This window comes from Triturus cristatus, chromosome 8 (assembly GCF_964204655.1).
Source record: "Triturus cristatus chromosome 8, aTriCri1.1, whole genome shotgun sequence".
NCBI classification, from domain to species: Eukaryota; Metazoa; Chordata; class Amphibia; order Caudata; family Salamandridae; genus Triturus; species Triturus cristatus.
Window position 1 is genome coordinate 786297516 of NC_140591.1, and position 18338 is coordinate 786315853.

Below are 18338 nucleotides of genomic sequence, written 5' to 3' on the forward strand. Positions count from 1 at the left end.
CTCACCAATGACTTTATATTTTCCATTGTTGATGTCTTCTGTTGCTTTCCGTGAATAAATGTAGTTCTGTAGCACTTCATAGAGACACATGTTCTCTAGATGAAGACTTCTCTTGGGGTAATATGTGTCCAACATGTTTGATTTCAAAATATCTGTACTTTCTGGGTCATTCTCTGCCAAATATTCAATTTCTCCAACAGATTTCAGTACCCGATTTCTCATTGCTGCAAGGCCTAAACTTGCCCAAATTATTCTTCTTGATTTCGAGTAGAGACTTGCAGAAGATAACCTATCTGAACATTCGTAGGATCCAATTTCTCGATGCGATAACATCTTTAAACTGAAACTGTACAGCTTCTTACTGACAGTCTTCTCGTGAGAAATCTCTTCCCACATTTCTTTCAATTCAGTTTTTTCTGATTTAGTAATGTAAGACGTTACATATCGTGCAACAGCAATGGAATTGTCAGCTACATACTGTATATCCATGTTAGCATTCCACATGGATAAAATGACTGGGTTGTAGTCATTTATATTTTTTGATTCTTCTTTTCTTTTAAGGTTGTAGGTATTCTTAGGTGATTTTCTTGTAATAGTATGTCTCACAGATGACATAAAACTGTTTACTCTTCCATTTGAAAGAACAGGTCTAGGAAATCCAAATCGACATTTAGTGTAGTATTTATCTTTGGTCTTGTACTTCCGTCGACAGTATTTTCCACACCGATGACTTCGGAAACGTAAACTTGCTCTTTTAACTTTTTCTCTTCTGTGCTTTTTGGTATAGCACATGTTGCATATTCTTCAATGAAAGATAACACTGCTTCATCAGTATCTGTTCCAAACTTTGGGGCATCCTTGATCCACAACAGCATATGAATATGAGGAGCACCTCTTGCCTGGTACTCTTTTCTCCAAAAGAAATCCACTACTTCTCAAGAGGTGGATTTTTTTATTGCAGATGAAGGACATCATAGCCTCAAATCTATGATTGAAATATCTGCAAACATTAACCGGATCCAATGAGCACAGTTCTCCTGCTGTCTTGTATTCGATGTTTTTAATGTTTGAATTTGCCTCTCGTAGAAAATCCAGTAAATCATCCCAAGCGTACTCGGCACAGCTTAGGGTAAGGAACCATGTTGGTGTTCCTAAATTCCGTAACATGCATTTTAATTCACCATGGCGTCGGTACCAATATTCATTTGTCCCACGCTGACAAGCCATCAGATTGATCAGTTGTGTTTCCAAATGATCATCTCGTTGCTGCACTTTCGCCATAAAATCCTTAGCAGACACATTTTGTAAATGTACTCCACTTTTTAAAATGTGATTTACTGCATATGATAATGCAGACAAGTCGCTTTCAAATAAAAGATGGAACAAATAAGGAATACTTTGTCGAAATCTGGGATCTTCTGCATATAGTCTTGTAGTCCGATACTCAGAAGCTGCAATCTGTTCTGGACGTTCATCGTATCGTCCTCCTTTTCCTGTAGGAAACAGCTGGGGAAAACATCGAGCTTCCAAGCTCTCCTCCCATACACTCACAGGAGTTCCTTTTGCTTTCTTCATCTGAAACAGATCAATATTGTCTCCCATAACTTCTTTTGAATGAAGAGGATGTATGCTAAAATGTTCATAAATTTCTTCTTCCTTTGACTTGTCCACTTTTTCAATTTGTCCAGTTGGTGTTTCAGTGTCTTCTTGTAAATCTTCTTCTTCTTCTTCTATATAAATTGATTCATACCATTTGTTATTCCTTTTCAAATACAAATTTGCTCTTTGTACTTTCCGTACATCTACCAGCTCCTGCCAAATCGTCTTATTCTTTGTAGGTACACCATTAACCAGAATAACTAATGGTTCAGTTTCCAAAGTATCTGCATCAATAGTTTCCATATTTTTTTTCAAATCCAAGGGCAAATACACCACTCTACCTTTTAAACCTCTCAGTAAATCTGAAGGAGGTAATTTACCAGTTTTTGGCTCCATACGTACTATGGTCTGGAACGGATGCACACATTGAATAAGTATAGACTCATATGTATTTAATTCAGAAAGTTCGGCAGGAATAGCATCCAATTCTAAATTATTATGTACAGCTCTGGTCGGCATTCTATTTTCCTCTAACTTGTTGTAACAGTATTTACAAATACGCTGATCTTCACCCAATTCAAAACAATTTTCAAGAAATATATAAGTGGCAAAATCCTTCCACTTATAATTATCTTCATTTTCACTTTTTCTGTAGAGATCAACATTCCTGGTTTGTTTTCTATAATGAGTTCTGCGGCAACAAATACAAGTAATATTTGGTCTTTCATTAGAGATTATTGCAAATTTTGTTATGTGATCATTAAATGCCTTACTTACAGAGAGTTCTACATTCTCTTCCACTTCTTCCTCATTTACTGTGTCCTTTTCTGCACTTTCTTGTTCTGGACCAAAGTAACAAAACTGAATTTCATCAGTAACCTTCTCTACATCTGATACCGATCCACGGAACAGAGCCCTATTTAATTCATCTAAATTTATTGCTGGACTTTTTGCAAAATACAACCGTCTCACAAACTTTCTCATTTCAGTATGATGAACAGCCAGCATCCTAAAATGATGAAAAACACTTTTACACACTTTTCTAGATAGACAAGCCAGAGAATGTCCCTGCAAACCAGTATTCTCTCTCACTCTACATGGATCTAGACTTTGAAGCACCTTAATCTTCTGTTTAACACTTGTTTTACTATATTCTCTAAGAAACTCATGAAATTTATCTATAGATTCCTGACGCACAGTGCAAATACTACTACAATTCCAAGTGTACACTGGGGCTTTAGGACGTCTCCCCATAGCCTCATCCGCCATCACTTGTACCTCATCTCTTGGAACCATTTTCTCCTTCTCCATTATACAACCATTTTTCACTTCATAAGCACGACCTCTGGTGTCAACTGCATGCAGCAAACTATTACTTTGAAAATAACTCTCTTCATTAAAAAAAGGTTCACTACTTGACCTATGCATCCATTCTCCTAAAAACACTTTACAAAAGTTTGTTCTTTTCACTAGTCTTTTCCTTTTGCTTTGCGATTTCAGTACATTGACCATTTTATCTAATGTACGCATCCTATTCAAAATTAAAATGAATAGTTTCCTTTTTAATTCTAAAGCCTTTGCTGCAATGGCTTCAATTTCTTTTTTTCTCTTATAAAATTTAGCTTTTTTCTTATATTTCTTCACATCCTTTATCAAATTGGACATAACTCTTCTCTGAAACATTTTTCTACGAATCTCTTTAAACGCTGTTTTTCTTTTTAAGTTAATCTTTATTGTTTCTGAAGGTACATTTGCATTAACTAAATGCTCAATTTTTTCCTGTTGTTTTCTATTTAAAACATTCTTTCCAGTACAGACATTTTGTACATTTTTCCTTTTTTTGAAGATATTGCTTAAAAAATCTTTTGTCTGCTTACCAGAAGACTTTCTCTTTTTCCCAACATGAGCATCTCCAACTAACTTAGGTCCTCCAGTTGCCTTCAAATATATATATTTTTTGTGGTTTTTCCTTAGTCTGGATTTTGTAGGCATCTTAAATTTTGTTCACTGCTCTTCAGCAATACCTGAAAAAAACTAAAAAAAATTCCTTTTTTTTATTTAAATATATTACTACATTTTTTATGATCTTTTTAAATCTTAAAATACTATGTACCCCTTTTCCTACAAGTGAAAATCACAATAACACCATCACAAATTAAATATCTAAAAACAATTCCTGTGTGCACACAGAGTCATGGTTTGATATTAGGCAGAAAACGAAATTTCTTTGCCAATTTTAAAGCACACTTACTACTCTTTTTTTTGGTAAGTGATAAGTACTTTTACAGTCTGACACATTTTGAATGCACTTTTCAGATTCTGACAACAGTACATGTCCAAACTGCTTTTTGAGACCAGCAACATGTGTAACCTGGGTGACTGACTACACTCCAGCAAGGGCAACCAGCCTTAGTGATGCTGAATGCATTTGCATTACTGACTGCAACCTCAAACCCCACTCGGTTGTGAATACTATACATGATTCCAGAGGAAAAGCAGCTGGGTGTCTGCTAAGAGTCTGTTTCTGCTTAAAAAAATAGCTCCCCCTTTCCATCTAATGCAAATGTAAAATTACCAGAGTTATACGCAATAAATCTCTGCCTATAATTCCTCTTTGCACACAGAGTCATGGTTTGATATTAGGCAGAAAACGAAATGTCTTTGCCAATTTGAAAGCACACTTACTACTCTTTTTTTTGGCAAGTGAAAAGTACTTTTACAGTCTGACACATTTTGAATGCACTTCTCAGATTCTGACAACAGCACATGTCCAAACTGCTTTTTGAGACCAGCAACATGTGTAACCTGGGTGACTGACTACACTCCAGCAAGGGCAACCAGCCTTAGTGATGCTGAATGTATTTGCATTACTGACTGCAACCTCAAACCCCACTCGGTTGTGAATACTATGCATGATTCCAGAGGAAAAGCAGCTGGGTGTCTGCTAAGAGTCTGTTTCTGCTTAAAAAAATACCTCCCCCTTTCCATCTAATGCAAATGTAAAATTACCAGAGTTATACGCAATAAATCTCTGCCTATAATTCCTCTTTGCACACAGAGTCATGGTTTGATATTAGGCAGAAAACGAAATGTCTTTGCCAATTTGAAAGCACACTTACTACTCTTTTTTTTGGCAAGTGATAAGTACTTTTACAGTCTGACACATTTTGAATGCACTTTTCAGATTCTGACAACAGCACATGTCCAAACTGCTTTTTGAGACCAGCAACATGTGTAACCTGGGTGACTGACTACACTCCAGCAAGGGCAACCAGCCTTAGTGATGCTGAATGTATTTGCATTACTGACTGCAACCTCAAACCCCACTCGGTTGTGAATACTATGCATGATTCCAGAGGAAAAGCAGCTGGGTGTCTGCTAAGAGTCTGTTTCTGCTTAAAAAAATAGCTCCCCCTTTCCATCTAATGCAAATGTAAAATTACCAGAGTAATACGCAATAAAACTCTGTCTATAATTCCTCTTTGCACACAGAGTCATGGTTTGATATTAGTCAGAAAACGAAATTTCTTTGACAATTAGAAAGCACACTTACTACTCTTTTTTTTGGCAAGTGATAAGTACTTTTACAGTCTGACACATTTTGAATGCACTTTTCAGATTCTGACAACAGCACATGTCCAAACTGCTTTTTGAGACCAGCAACATGTGTAACCTGGGTGACTGACTACACTCCAGCAAGGGCAACCAGCCTTAGTGATGCTGAATGTATTTGCATTACTGACTGCAACCTCAATCCCTAAAAGTATTCCTCATTTATACCAGTACACCTTAATTTATGGTGAAAACATAGTCCATATTATTTTACATGTTCCTTACATTTAAATTTCTCCCAAAACACAAAATGAAAAACACAACTTCAACAAAAGGAATTCCAAATCTATTATTCATTTCTTAATTTACCATATACATCCCCTCTCAAACTCATAACTCACCTTTAAAATTAGTTAGTTGTGTAAGAAATGTGGCACTCAAACAGCAGATTATCAGAGCCAGGATCTCTGTTCTGTACACCTCTCTCCTCTCAGCAGAACCAGATAATGGCAATGTTTCCCTCTCTTTTTCACACATATACATGTTAATTTCAAATCTCAGTGCTTCCCCCTTTTTTTCAAATCTAATCACACATTTCTATTGGTTGAAAACCAACCCTTTTCCAAAAGTACCCTTCCCCCAACTTGACTTCAGCCTAGTACCCTTCCCCCAACTTGACTTCTGCCTGCTACCATAGCAACAGCTCATGGAACACTGCTGTGTAGAGTTAGGTCAGTAGTTCACCACACAATGTTTCATTTCCAAAGAGCAAGAGTGCTTGACTTTTCAAACCTAACAGCAAATCCATAGTACTGTTCTTTGGTAACACATTTTTCTGTACCAATACAAAACATGCTTCTATAAATTGACACATGCAGCCTAGTTTTTAGTGTAGAATGGTATGAAACAGCCAATGATTTCTTTTTATTTTATAAAAATATGTATGCCTCCATTTCCAAACTGTCTTTCATTTCTTTTTCCCATTCTACTGAAATACACCTCCTGAGTGCATCCAGATCTCCTTGGAAGATGTTCACAGTGTGGATTGTAGGGCACAGCTATGTCTTCTGGAGTGAAAAGTATGCAGAGAAAACAGGTATGGTGAGAGACCTTGCTTTGCCAAATATAGACTTTAAATGGATTGGTCAGAGAGGGTTAAAGTGACACCAATTGATGCCTTTGGTGAAATCCTTCATGCAAATCCAACACCCTGACCTCATAATAGTGCACTGTGGTGGCAATGACCTAGGCACTTTGACTGGGGTAGGTCTGGAAATGCTTATGAAGGAGACCTTTGCACAACTGTTTTCACTTTTCCCTAAAACTGCCTTTGCATATTCTAACATATGCCAAAGGCAAAAATGGAACTGGTCCAATCATTTTTGTCCGCAGATTGACAAAGCAAGAAAGCACGTCAACAAATCTGTTTCTGCTTTCCTCCGAGACTATGGTATGGGTTCCATTTACCACAACAACTTGCGTTTCGACATGCAAGACATTTATAGAGGAGATGGTGTACACTTCACTGATGAAGGGAACAGAGTCTTCCTCTTGAACCTTAGACTCTGCATCGGTACTTTCTTGTAGGTACCACTTAAAAATCAAATCACTTCTTAAACAACAACGGCTTTTTTTAGAGCCCCCTAATATCTTAACACTTAAATCTGATTTTTATTTCTTTTTTTTTCTGTACGCGTACGGTAAGCTCACCGTAAGCTTACCGTACGCGTACCCCGTGATTTTTTTAAAAAATTTATAAAAGTTTTTTTTGTACTTTTCTGTCCTTCTTTGACCCCCTTTCAAATGTTAGGGGGTCTGTAACTCTCTTCCTTGCCCCCTTTTCAAGATATCTCCCTTTTTTTTTCTGTGTGAAACACACAAAATGGCGGCCGACACTTCCTGATTTCGTCCGATTCGAATGTTTACAGTCATGTGACAACCAATCAGAATCGCGCTCGCGCACGTCACCCTACGCGTACGGTAAGCTCACCGTAAGCTTACCGTACGCGTACCCCGTGATTTTTTAAAAAAATTTATAAATGTTTTTTTTGTACTTTTCTGTCCTTCTTTGACCCCCTTTCAAATGTTAGGGGGTCTGTAACTCTCTTCCTTGCCCCCTTTTCAAGATATCTCCCTTTTTTTTCTGTGTGAAACACACGAAATGGCGGCCGACACTTCCTGATTTCGTCCGATTCGAATGTTTACAGTCATGTGACAACCAATCAGAATCGCGCTCGCGCACGTCACCGTACGCGTACGGTAAGCGCACGGTAAGCGCACGGTAAGCGCCCTGTAAGCTGGCTCAGATATATATATTGATTTAAATGCTATTTTCTCAGGAACTACTGAACAGTTTTACACCAGACCTACAAAAGGCACTTCCTTGACCTGCGGACTTCCTGTCTGCCAAATTTCAAGTAACTCTGTTCAGCCGTTCGGGCTGTAGCTGTGTCTAAAGGTCCTATGGAAAAATGCATGGGGAAAACGCGTTTTGGGACCCCCCTTTTTTCTCAGCCCCCGCTTGACGAATCCCCCCGAGACTTTCAGGGTAGGAGCGGAGCGTAGCGCCCCATTAGTTTTGAAATTTTTGCGAGGATTCGTCGACCGGCGCCAAAGTTATTCAAAACAGAATGTTGCGCTTTTCCTATGGAAACAGGGTCCTAACTATAACTACCTACTGGCGACCGCCAGTAGGTAATATATATATATATATACATATATATATATAACCATAGGTTTCAGGCACGTTAAAATTTAGAAATTAGCATTTAAAAAAACCTTACAAATTCACTGAAAAGCCATAGGTTTCTGGGACGTTATAGTTAGTTGGACATTTTACTCATACAAAACCAGGGATATTACACCGTTATAGTTAGTTCAGCTTACTATGACTCACGCCCCCGTAATACACTGCTGATGACGTCACTTATTACATCAATCATGATATGGTCAGTGACATCACTGATGACATCACTGATGACATCTCAAATGACATATATATATATATCAACATATATATATATAATTGTTATATTTTTATATAATTTAGACATTTTGAAATAATAATATAAATTAAAATTATTTGTTTTACAATTGTTTTTCTGTAGAAATATGTAATAATATATATTCATTATTACATTAGTGTGGTTAAGTTAAATTAGGTTTATTTGTTATATTTGTTAAAATATACATTAAATCATGTTTTAAAAATTAATACTAACATTTGATATATTTAATATTTATTATTTAATTATATATATATATATTTAAAAACTATATTTAATACAACGATATTAAAGATATCGGTATTTTATTTTTGATATTTGTGTGCTTAGTATTATAAGTATAGGATGACGATATTTTTTATATCAACATCTTTGCCATGGTATTTTAGTGTGGGGATATTTTGGGTGCGCTATTTTGGGGGCGATATTTGGTTGGTGAACCTAGTGAAGAATATTTGAGCTTGTGTGCATTACCCTTTTTTCTGTCTACTTTGAAACCTTGCTTTTTAAGTCTTAGGTGTCTCAAGAAATAAGTTGAACTTGCGATTTCAGCCTCTTTGTGACTCTTGACCGTTTGATGTTGTCTGCTCTACCATTCAGCGTATACCCATCAAGACAGGGATGGATCTGTGTCTAACAGAGCCGAAGAGGAAAGCGCAGTGAATCTGGGTGCATTTGCTTTCTATAGTTGCAAAAAGGATGACTATTTTCAACGCACAATGGTATTGATCAATATAGTTCATAGCTTCTTTTGTTTGTCTGCCATTCTTCTGTCACACTTGCCAATGCTGATTGATAATCTTGTACATTATCTTCAGGAAGAAAGAGATAGGGATGTGGGCACCGCTGTTCCATGCTGTGGACATAAGTATAAAGTGAATGTGTTTCTCATATCAGTGGCGGCTCCTCCGCTAAGGTGGAGGAGTATTGCCCCACTGCTATTGCAGCAGTGAAAAAAAGAAAAAGAAAGTGATACTAATAAGACATTATTATCATTTTCTTTTTCTTTCATGAGTAGAGGCAGGGCTTGCTCCCTGACGCTAGAGCAGGGGAGGAGTGGTTTGTACTCCTCTAAGTGCAAATGACAGTTTAGCCGGGCCTCTATGGCCGGCCAAGCCATCATGTTCACTTGCCACGTTTTCCATTGGACTGTGTTGCACAGCACCCTGGAGAAAATGTCCAGTCTCCCAGCACTGCCTGAGCATCAAAACAGGACGCTCATGCAAATCACGACACTGCTCCTGCAGCGTCGTGATTGGCTGGGAGAGCCGGAAGGCCTGAGTGCTTCTGGTAATTTCAGCAGAGGAGGAGAGGCCGGCGGCGGCTGGAGAGTCTTGCGGAGGAGAAGGTAGGTTTTTTATTTTTGCTTAATCCCCACATCACCACCCCCATTCCAAGCGAGCCACCATTGTCTCATACTCACTTCAGAAGGAGAGCAGAGTTTGAAGTGTTGTGAACAAACTGTATACATGCAGCAAGATGGGGTGATCATTCATAGCTGAAAGTTTCTTTGATCTAAATAGAAAGAAAAAGCAAAACATATTCTATTTAGGTTGGCCATCACATATCAAAGGCACAGATGATCTGAGATCACAATATTGATGGTAATCATGGTGCATCTGTAAAGGCCCTGCAGTGGGAAATCTGGCACACCTAGTATTTCCCCTTGAATATTTCCAAAGGAAAATCCTAGCAAAATTTAAAGAGAGCAATGTCACACAGTGAGGGGGAAACATGCAGGAATGGTGCTCAAACACTGATTTACACTTTAACTTTCCCTTCAAAGTTAAAGAATCATTAACTCTGGGGAAATATTAACCCCCGCTGTGTCTGTATTAACCCACTAAGAAATGCCCTGGTAGATTTTCAGGTACACCAGTGATGAGGGCCCTAATGTGCACTCGGTATTGCCTGTTGTCAGCAAGGATGCTAAACCGCCTCACTACTATATTCACATGCAGACCACTATCCAACTGCAAGGTGCATAAAATCTTCCATTTTGCTGCTTTACACATCGTAGGCATTGAAATATCACACAACATTGCTCTATTTATTGTGTCTGTCTGGTTCAATTGAACACTAGGGACCTCATTTATGAGAAGTGGCTGCGTGAAAACACAATGCGTCGCTTTTCATTTCGCCCTCCTTGTGATATGGTGGATGCGTCATATTTACAGTATGATGCATCATGTTGCAAGGAGTTACGGATACGTCAGTATTTCTGATGTATCTGTAGGTGCAAAAATGACGCATTGCTGCAGTGTGTCACAAAAGTGACGCAAATCCATTAATGGGCCATTTCACATGGGCAAGTCCCATTTCAAATGTGCCTGCCTCAGTCTTACACCTGCTGTGAGGCAGGCGTGAGATATTGACGCTTTTGCATCCTAGAAGTGACGCAGTGAAATCTCATAGATTTCACTGAGTCACTTCTACGAGGCTTACTTGCGTTAGAACGCCCACCCTGCATACATTATACCTGGTGCATGTATAATGTGACGCAGGGGTTTACAAAGAGAGGCATCTACCTAGATGCCTCACTTTGTAAATATGACAAGACATGGCGCATTTTTTACCCTGCTGGTGCGTCACAAAAAGTGACGCACTGGTGGCGCAATAGTGACGCTAGGGCTCATAAATAAGCCTCCAGGTTTTCGTGCAAGGCCTTATTGTGCAACTCTAGTAGATCTGTATTTGCATGGAATCTTAGGAGTACCTTTGCAGCCCCCACCCTGATATAGTCCTTTGCATAAATTAGGAGGGGTTTGGGGCCAGTGTGGACTAGGGAGCAAAAAGCAACCCTGGGAAAAATACATAAACCAGCCTGCTTCCTTTATCTTCGTGCACTACCCCTCTACTTTCTCCCATCCTTTCTCTCCTTCTTTCCTCTTTTCTCCCTCTCTCCTTCAGATCCCCTTCTCTGAACCTTCCTCCTCCCTCTCTTGAAGCCTGCCAATGCATTCTGTAATTAACCTTGGTGGGGAGGAACAAAGGCACCTGGAGCAGCCCTGGGCTTTCAAAATCGGCCTCTAGGGCTCCGGCCCACTGGGGAGATGACTGGTGGAATTAAATGATTGTCCGACCCTATTCGGTGATACTTGACACTCTTTGCTGCACTCATTATAGCTTTCAATGTAAGAATTCCTTTTGTTTGCCGAAATTGGCTTTGTCGTCTTTTTACCTCCTGCGAGGTCCCGCACTAATCAATAATAAATCTGCAGTGTTTTATTCGTTTAACTCTAATAGTAACAACACTTCTCTTTTTCTTATTTGCTAGTGTATGAAGTGTTTAAAATTCATTTAGAAAGACATATATCAGTATTACATGCATTTAGGGAATAAGCTGCCAGATTTAATACTATACTTATTTTTACAGCCTTGAACAAAAGACACTTGAGCCAATTAATAGCTGGGGAACAATTTAGAAACTGATACTTTAATTGGTATTCCTTTCTCTTATTTTACCACTTTTCCCACTTACCTGCTCTCAAAAGGTAAAGCAAATGTATTAAGGAAATGAAAGCATAATCCACTTCAGCACAATGTAACTAGCGCTGGGAAGCCTACGGGCTGCCATGTGCTCTACAAATACCTAAACCTGAACAAACTGAGATGAAAATGTTTCAACACAGTCAAGAGAAAAAAGTTAATGTTAAAGAAAAAGGTAAATGCCTTTTTGTACAATGATTTTCTCAGACCCAGCTAACGGAATACATTTTAGCTAGCAGATCGAGTTGACCCCTGCAATTTGAGCAGTGCAAAAAAAAAGTAAAATGATAATATCAAGACACTATTATCATTTTTATTTACTGTGTGGGACTGGAACCAGGTCCGACGGGGTGAGGCTGTGCTCATCAGAGCAGAGTGAGGAGTGGTTTGCGCTTGACTGTTTGGGCCGGCCAAACAGTCAAGCGCACTTAGCATGTTCTCCACCTGGCTGTGTTGCATAGCCCAATGAAGCACATGCCCAGGTGCCCTGGCACTGCCTGAGCAGCCAAACAGGTTGCTCAGACCAATCATGATTGGCTGGGAGTGTCTGATTCTGGTGCTGCTAGTGCAGACAAAGAAGACGGAGGAGAGGCATACAGTAGCAAGGCAAAGATAAGTTTATTTATTTCATTTTTTTATCCATTCCCCCGCCTCGCCACCCCATTTCGATGCAGCCGCCACTGTTGGTGCCCAAAGCTCTGATCAGAAGCATGCAGACAGTTCTATTAAATGTTGATGAGCTGAATACAAAGGTTGCATAATCTTGAATCCATCTCATGCCTCTCTTACCCACTACCAGAGACTCCCTAATACCAAGGAGGTCGATTCACTAAAATCCAAGGTGTAGCAGATGTGACATGAGTTGCCTTTTGAGCGCCCCCAGTCACATCACAGGAAGTGACATCATACAAACTTTCACCAAATATCATCCTGGGAAGTGATAGCACATGGCATTTTACTCTGATGACACCATGAGAAGGGGCATCACTGCTGTTACAAATCATGCAATAAGTGCAAGGCTGATAAAGAGGTTAGGTACTGTCTTCATAATATCCCTCTTACCTGCTTCCCTCTAATCCAGCTGTTTCTTTCTCATCCATTTGCCTCTTTATCAAAGCAGCCACATCTTCCCCCTCAGATCTCTTTCAATTTGTTCAATTTCTGTTTCTGCTCTCTGCCCTCACTTGCTGCTGCCTGTCATTTACATCTCATCTGTTAATCCTCCCTTTCTCTCTCAGCTATGTGTATCAAAGCTATTTCTCTTTATCAGCCCTCACTCTCTCACCGTTCTCCCTCTCTCTAAAGTATGGTGTCAGCTTCTATTTTTCCCTTCACCTATATCATACTATATCTCTTACCAAAGTATTTCCTACCTTTCTCTCTCCTTTCACCCTCTCTCCTAACTGTTTTTTACCTGTCTCTTTATTACTTCTCCCATCTTTTTCTCACCTCTCGCTTCGTATCATCTACCTTGCACCAGTCCCTTCACCCACCTCTCTCTCATCTGCCTGTTACCGCTCTATAACCGCTATAGACTATTCACCACGGTGTCTCTATGAAGTCTTTCTCACTGTCCATTCCCTCTCCTCTCAGGTGTTTCTATTCTCTCTCTCTTTCCTCTGAGCTCTCTCACACCAGTCTTTCTATATCACCTTTCATAAACCTGCTTCAAATTCTCCATCTTTGTCGCTCTAAACTACCCCCTACTCACCTGTCTCTCACCTATCTAATAAAGACCTTTTTTAACCAGGTCCCCTCTCTACAGTGTTTTTATGGCCTTTCTCTTTTTTAGCCCTTTTCTTACACCTATCTCCCCTCTATATCTTTAGTGTGCATTTCTAAAGTATATGCTACATCTCTGTCTTTCCCACTGTCTGTCAGCTGTCACTTTTTCGGCACTCTTAAACTTTTCTCTTGTCTCTCTCTCTCTCTCTCTCCCAACATATATATCTATATCTATCCATCTCTCTAAGTTGTTTCTTTCTTTTTCATTTTAATTTTCTTTCTCTCTCTCTATCTTCTCTCTCTCTCCTCTGTCTCGCACACATACAAACACATACAAACACAGACACACACACTTTTCCTTCTCACCTATCTGTTGTGTTTTTTTCCTCTCTTCTGGTCTCACTGCTGCTCCTTTATTTGTCTCTTAACACTTTTTTTATCTCTGCTATATTTCCCCTCTACCCAGACATGTCCAGAGACAGCAAGAGGCATGGAGGTATATGGTGTAGTCATGTGTATGATGTATCTGTATTTATGCTTATTGTTTAGTGGCATAGTAAAAGTTCCCTGATGAAATGTCCAGGTTTTATGAGAATGTTGAGTGGAGAGAGGAAGAGAAGCCGTTGGACCTAGATTTGTTATCCCGGGCTCTGTTCTTGTTCAACTTGTGTTAATATAAATTTGTACCAGTAAAACTATATTGGTCCAACTGCTGATGACTTCGTGGTCAGTTACACTTCAGATTTGGCGAAGGGAAATTTGGGATGCGTTGAGACATCGTGTGAACCTGTACATCGAGTGTCCAGTGCTTCATTCCCATCTATAAACGGGCAGATTCATGTGTGTTAAGAAATTCAATTAGAGGAGCTTCTGAAGTTCTCTCCCCAGTGACCGTAACACTGTTGTGTTGAAGGGTGTCGGCCTTTTGTCGGGCCTTCTCAATCAGCAACAACAAATGATGTTGCAATTATTTGTATTTTTAATTTACCACTGTGCTAGGTTCCTGCCGTAAATGCACACCACAAAACAACTCATCCTATGCCCCACAGGTCACAAATGGTAACATTTTGTTTCAGCGTAGTGTAGCTTCACTGCTGAATGTTTTTTTATTGAAGATAACATGTTAATGTTGGCTGTGAGCATAATTAAATTTTAAAAAGCTCAGGCAAGCACAGTTTAGCATTCCTGACACTGCTTTAGCCATCTCCTAGGACAGGGGTTGCAAGGGTAGTGCCAGGGGTCGCAAAGGGCAGCTAGGGTACAAGATAGGGGTCACCAATGTGACCCCTGTTGACCAGGGGCATAACAATGGCCCCAGCAGCTCCTGTGGTTAGGGGTCCTCTAGGCTTACCCATAGTGAAGTGGGCCCACTTAGCTCCTACTGATGTGAATGTGATGGGCCCCTTTAGCATATCTCAGGCTTTGTTATGCCACTTCTTGTGACCCCTAAATGACGTTCCTGCCTGTTCCCGTCTCTAACTCCTGCTGGTTCATTTTTTTCTCCCTTTGTCTCAACTTTTCTGTCTTTCTCTCTAGAGTTCAACAATCACTTTTTTCTGCTCATTGACTTATTGAGATTTGTTGCTGGTGTGCCTTGGTCATGTAGCCATGGCTCTGCTTATGGGAAATGGCAAAACAAGAGTATGAAGTTCCTCAGAAGGGCAAGGTGTGGGGGAGAGATATAGGGTGATGTCCCAGGAGTCAGAAGGTAAAGAAAACAATAGGGGGGATAGCTCCTTTTAGGAGCATGGGCACTCACACACCACAGAACGTGTTATGCTTCATCATCGGGCAGCTCCTCGATGGGCCAGTGCTGCAATGCCCAACGGGCCCCCCGAGAGGGCTCATTGCCAGGGGTCTTCTCTTTTTTGTGGATGTGAAGTATAACCGTGACACCCGGACGCAGGGTAGGTCATACTCCCTGAGGAGCGCTAATCACAGCTCCTACAATTGCCATTCTGCAATTGTCCAGGATGTCATGAGAGGGCTATCTCTCCCCACTTATAGGTACATCCAGAAGGTACCCTATATATCTATTCTTGCTGGACTACACCGATAGTCCATATTTCAGGGCACAACATTCAACACACACACACACACTCATCCCATCCCTGTTCGAGTAGAAGAGGATCCCTAGGTCCTGATGAAATACTGAGATCCTTCTGGATGGAAATGGCATGAAACATGTTGAGCCCTTTCACCGCACACAAACTGAACAGAGCTTGAGAGGTTGTAATTCCCCCTTTCTAGCTACGACTTTTTTAGTCCTTGATTTTACTATAGCATAGGAACACAATCACTTAGAGAAATCTTGTGGGATTCCAATACCTATTTTTAGCTCTCACCTGCACCCTCCCGTTTCACTTCCCTGCTCCCTCACCCCTGATACTACACATCAGCAAAAAAGAGAAGAACTCTGGCAAAGAGCCCTCTCATGGGGCCCATTGGGCATTGCAGCACCGGCCTAAGGAGGAGCTCCCCGATGATAAAGCTTCCGGGGTGTGTGAGGACCCTTGTCCCTAAAAGGAGCTATCCCCCCTCTCGTTTTCTTTACCTTCTGGCTCCTGGGACACCACCCTATACCTCTCCCCTCACACCTTGCCCTTCATTGGAACTGCATACCCCTGTTTTTCCCATTCTACATTCCTGGGCATGTATGCTGGACCTACCAAGCCCCAGTCCCTCTTTCTGTGATCTATCTGCTTATGGGGAAACATAGAGAGGCCATGCACTGGTTGCCTGTCTCTCCCCAATCCAAAGTGATTGGATTTGTTATATCGTATACTGTGATATGTCTGAAATGTGTGCTACAGCGATGCACCTGGTGGGAGATATCTGGAACTCACTTCAGGGACTACTATACTGTAAATTCTCTGTCAACTTATCTACTCACTTACCTATGTAAATTTGCATAGTTGACAGAGCTCAAGAACACAAAAAATGTGAAAAGATACAAAATTATTTTATTATCAATATTCAAGTATTGTACGCACATGTAACATATACATATATATATATTTAATAAAACATACATAAATATAGCTCTAAGATTAGTGCAATCATCCACATCTGTCATAACCCATACATAATCCTAAATCACACTTGATCAACGAATAATGAAATTCTAAAATATTTGGGTACCAATCTGAATAATGACCCTTAAAACCTACATTGTCATGTTTTTTGCTTTCCTTTCCCGATGAATAGCAAAGCAATTTTCCAATAGCCTGCTATCATCAACAATTGGTAGATCTGATGCAACTGCAGTACATATTACAATTAGCACATCTCTCAAAAGTATATGATACACTTAGCTTATCTCTCTACACGTGTTTTGGCTCACAGGCTTTCATCAGGAGTGTCATATTTTTATGGTTTGGTTGATCCATGAAAACATATGATAAATAGTATCAGACCACTGCAAATCAAATATCGTAGTTGATATAGCATGTGTACCCATTAACTGGGCACCTGGATCTGGACGTTTCCCATGAAATTTACCAGTGAAAAAACAGAATAGCTTCCTATATAGTCACCCAAGTGTATTATATATAAAAGTGTAACTGATTATGCAACACATCTCATGATGTGTACCAGTTTACACTGAAAAAGAAAGAAAGTGAGAGAAAAGTATTCCCACTTGTACACCTCTCTTTATAGATCAAGTGTCAAATGTAAACAAAACCAAAAGAGTGATGCCTTGCATATTATTGTGTTTGTCTCCTTGGCTTATAACACTTAAAAGGGTAAAGACCCCACCAGCCTACTTCTTGCTTTGTAGGGACTTTAAAATCACATAGTGGATCCAGTAAATTGGTAGAAAAGTAACTCTCATTCCTGGAATGCAGATTTACATCTGTGATATATTTGTCATATGGTAACTTCCATACTTGTTTTATTGTTAACCAACTCCTATACTTACGTAGGATGAAAAAAAAAGGGTATGATCATATGTTGTTCCTGGTGTCTTTGCACTGTCATGGCAAAATACTATGGTTTCTATATGATGATTTTTGAGAAATCTTCACTAGTAGGCAGGAATATGAGTCCTGAATAAAAACAATTAGATGACTGCAGGGACACCATCATCCAGATTATGAGATGGTCATAGATTTCCCATGTCTACAAACCCCTGTTTGCACAGAGGTCAGTATTTCGAGTTGTGTGGTATTTACCGCTCCTGATCAATAGCAGGTGCGATAATGCACTCTTTTTAAAATTTCTACATGCTAGAATTTAAAAGAAAAAAGTGTGTGGCACTTACTGTAATGTGGATTTTGTTGTCGTAAGCACCAAAATCTGCATGTTATTCCAGTGAAGCTCAGAATATGCAATAATTACCTCAGATAATAAAGTCCGAACTTCTCAGTGCTGGATTTTTATCAAACTCTGGTCACTCATAATCATGCCCTTACTTGCCAGGGATACAGTGTTGGACTCAGAGACGAATGTGTGACTTTGGAGGGTACAGTCAGGGAAGATGTGTTACTTTGGATTGAACCCACTGATAGCTAAATTCTCATGTATATAGATGCCCTTCTTACCTACTTTTCCTTCTTCCTTGAAGTCTAAGATGGATCTTGTTTGTTTAGAGCACTGGTGTGCAGCATGTTGTGTGCATTGATGTCACTGTTTCTGAATGTGAAAGCAGACAAAGTATTGTGATCAGTGCTCGGGGGCATATCATAGACCCCTGAGTTGGCCATCCTGGCATCAGCCCGTATGCCTAATCCTGAAGGCCCAACAGTCTTTTGGCCCCCAGGAGGCACATTGGGGGATTTACCCAAAGGGCACTGATAGACAACAGGGCTTTTTCTATTTAAATTCAAATGGGGGAGTGGTCAGCCAATAAAGGCACTTGCCTGTATCCCCACCCCTAAAGGCCCAAGAGTCCTTTTGCTTACCAGGAGACAGATTGCATTATTTATCACCAGATTAAGGGGTTTACCCCAAATCTGTCTATCCTGG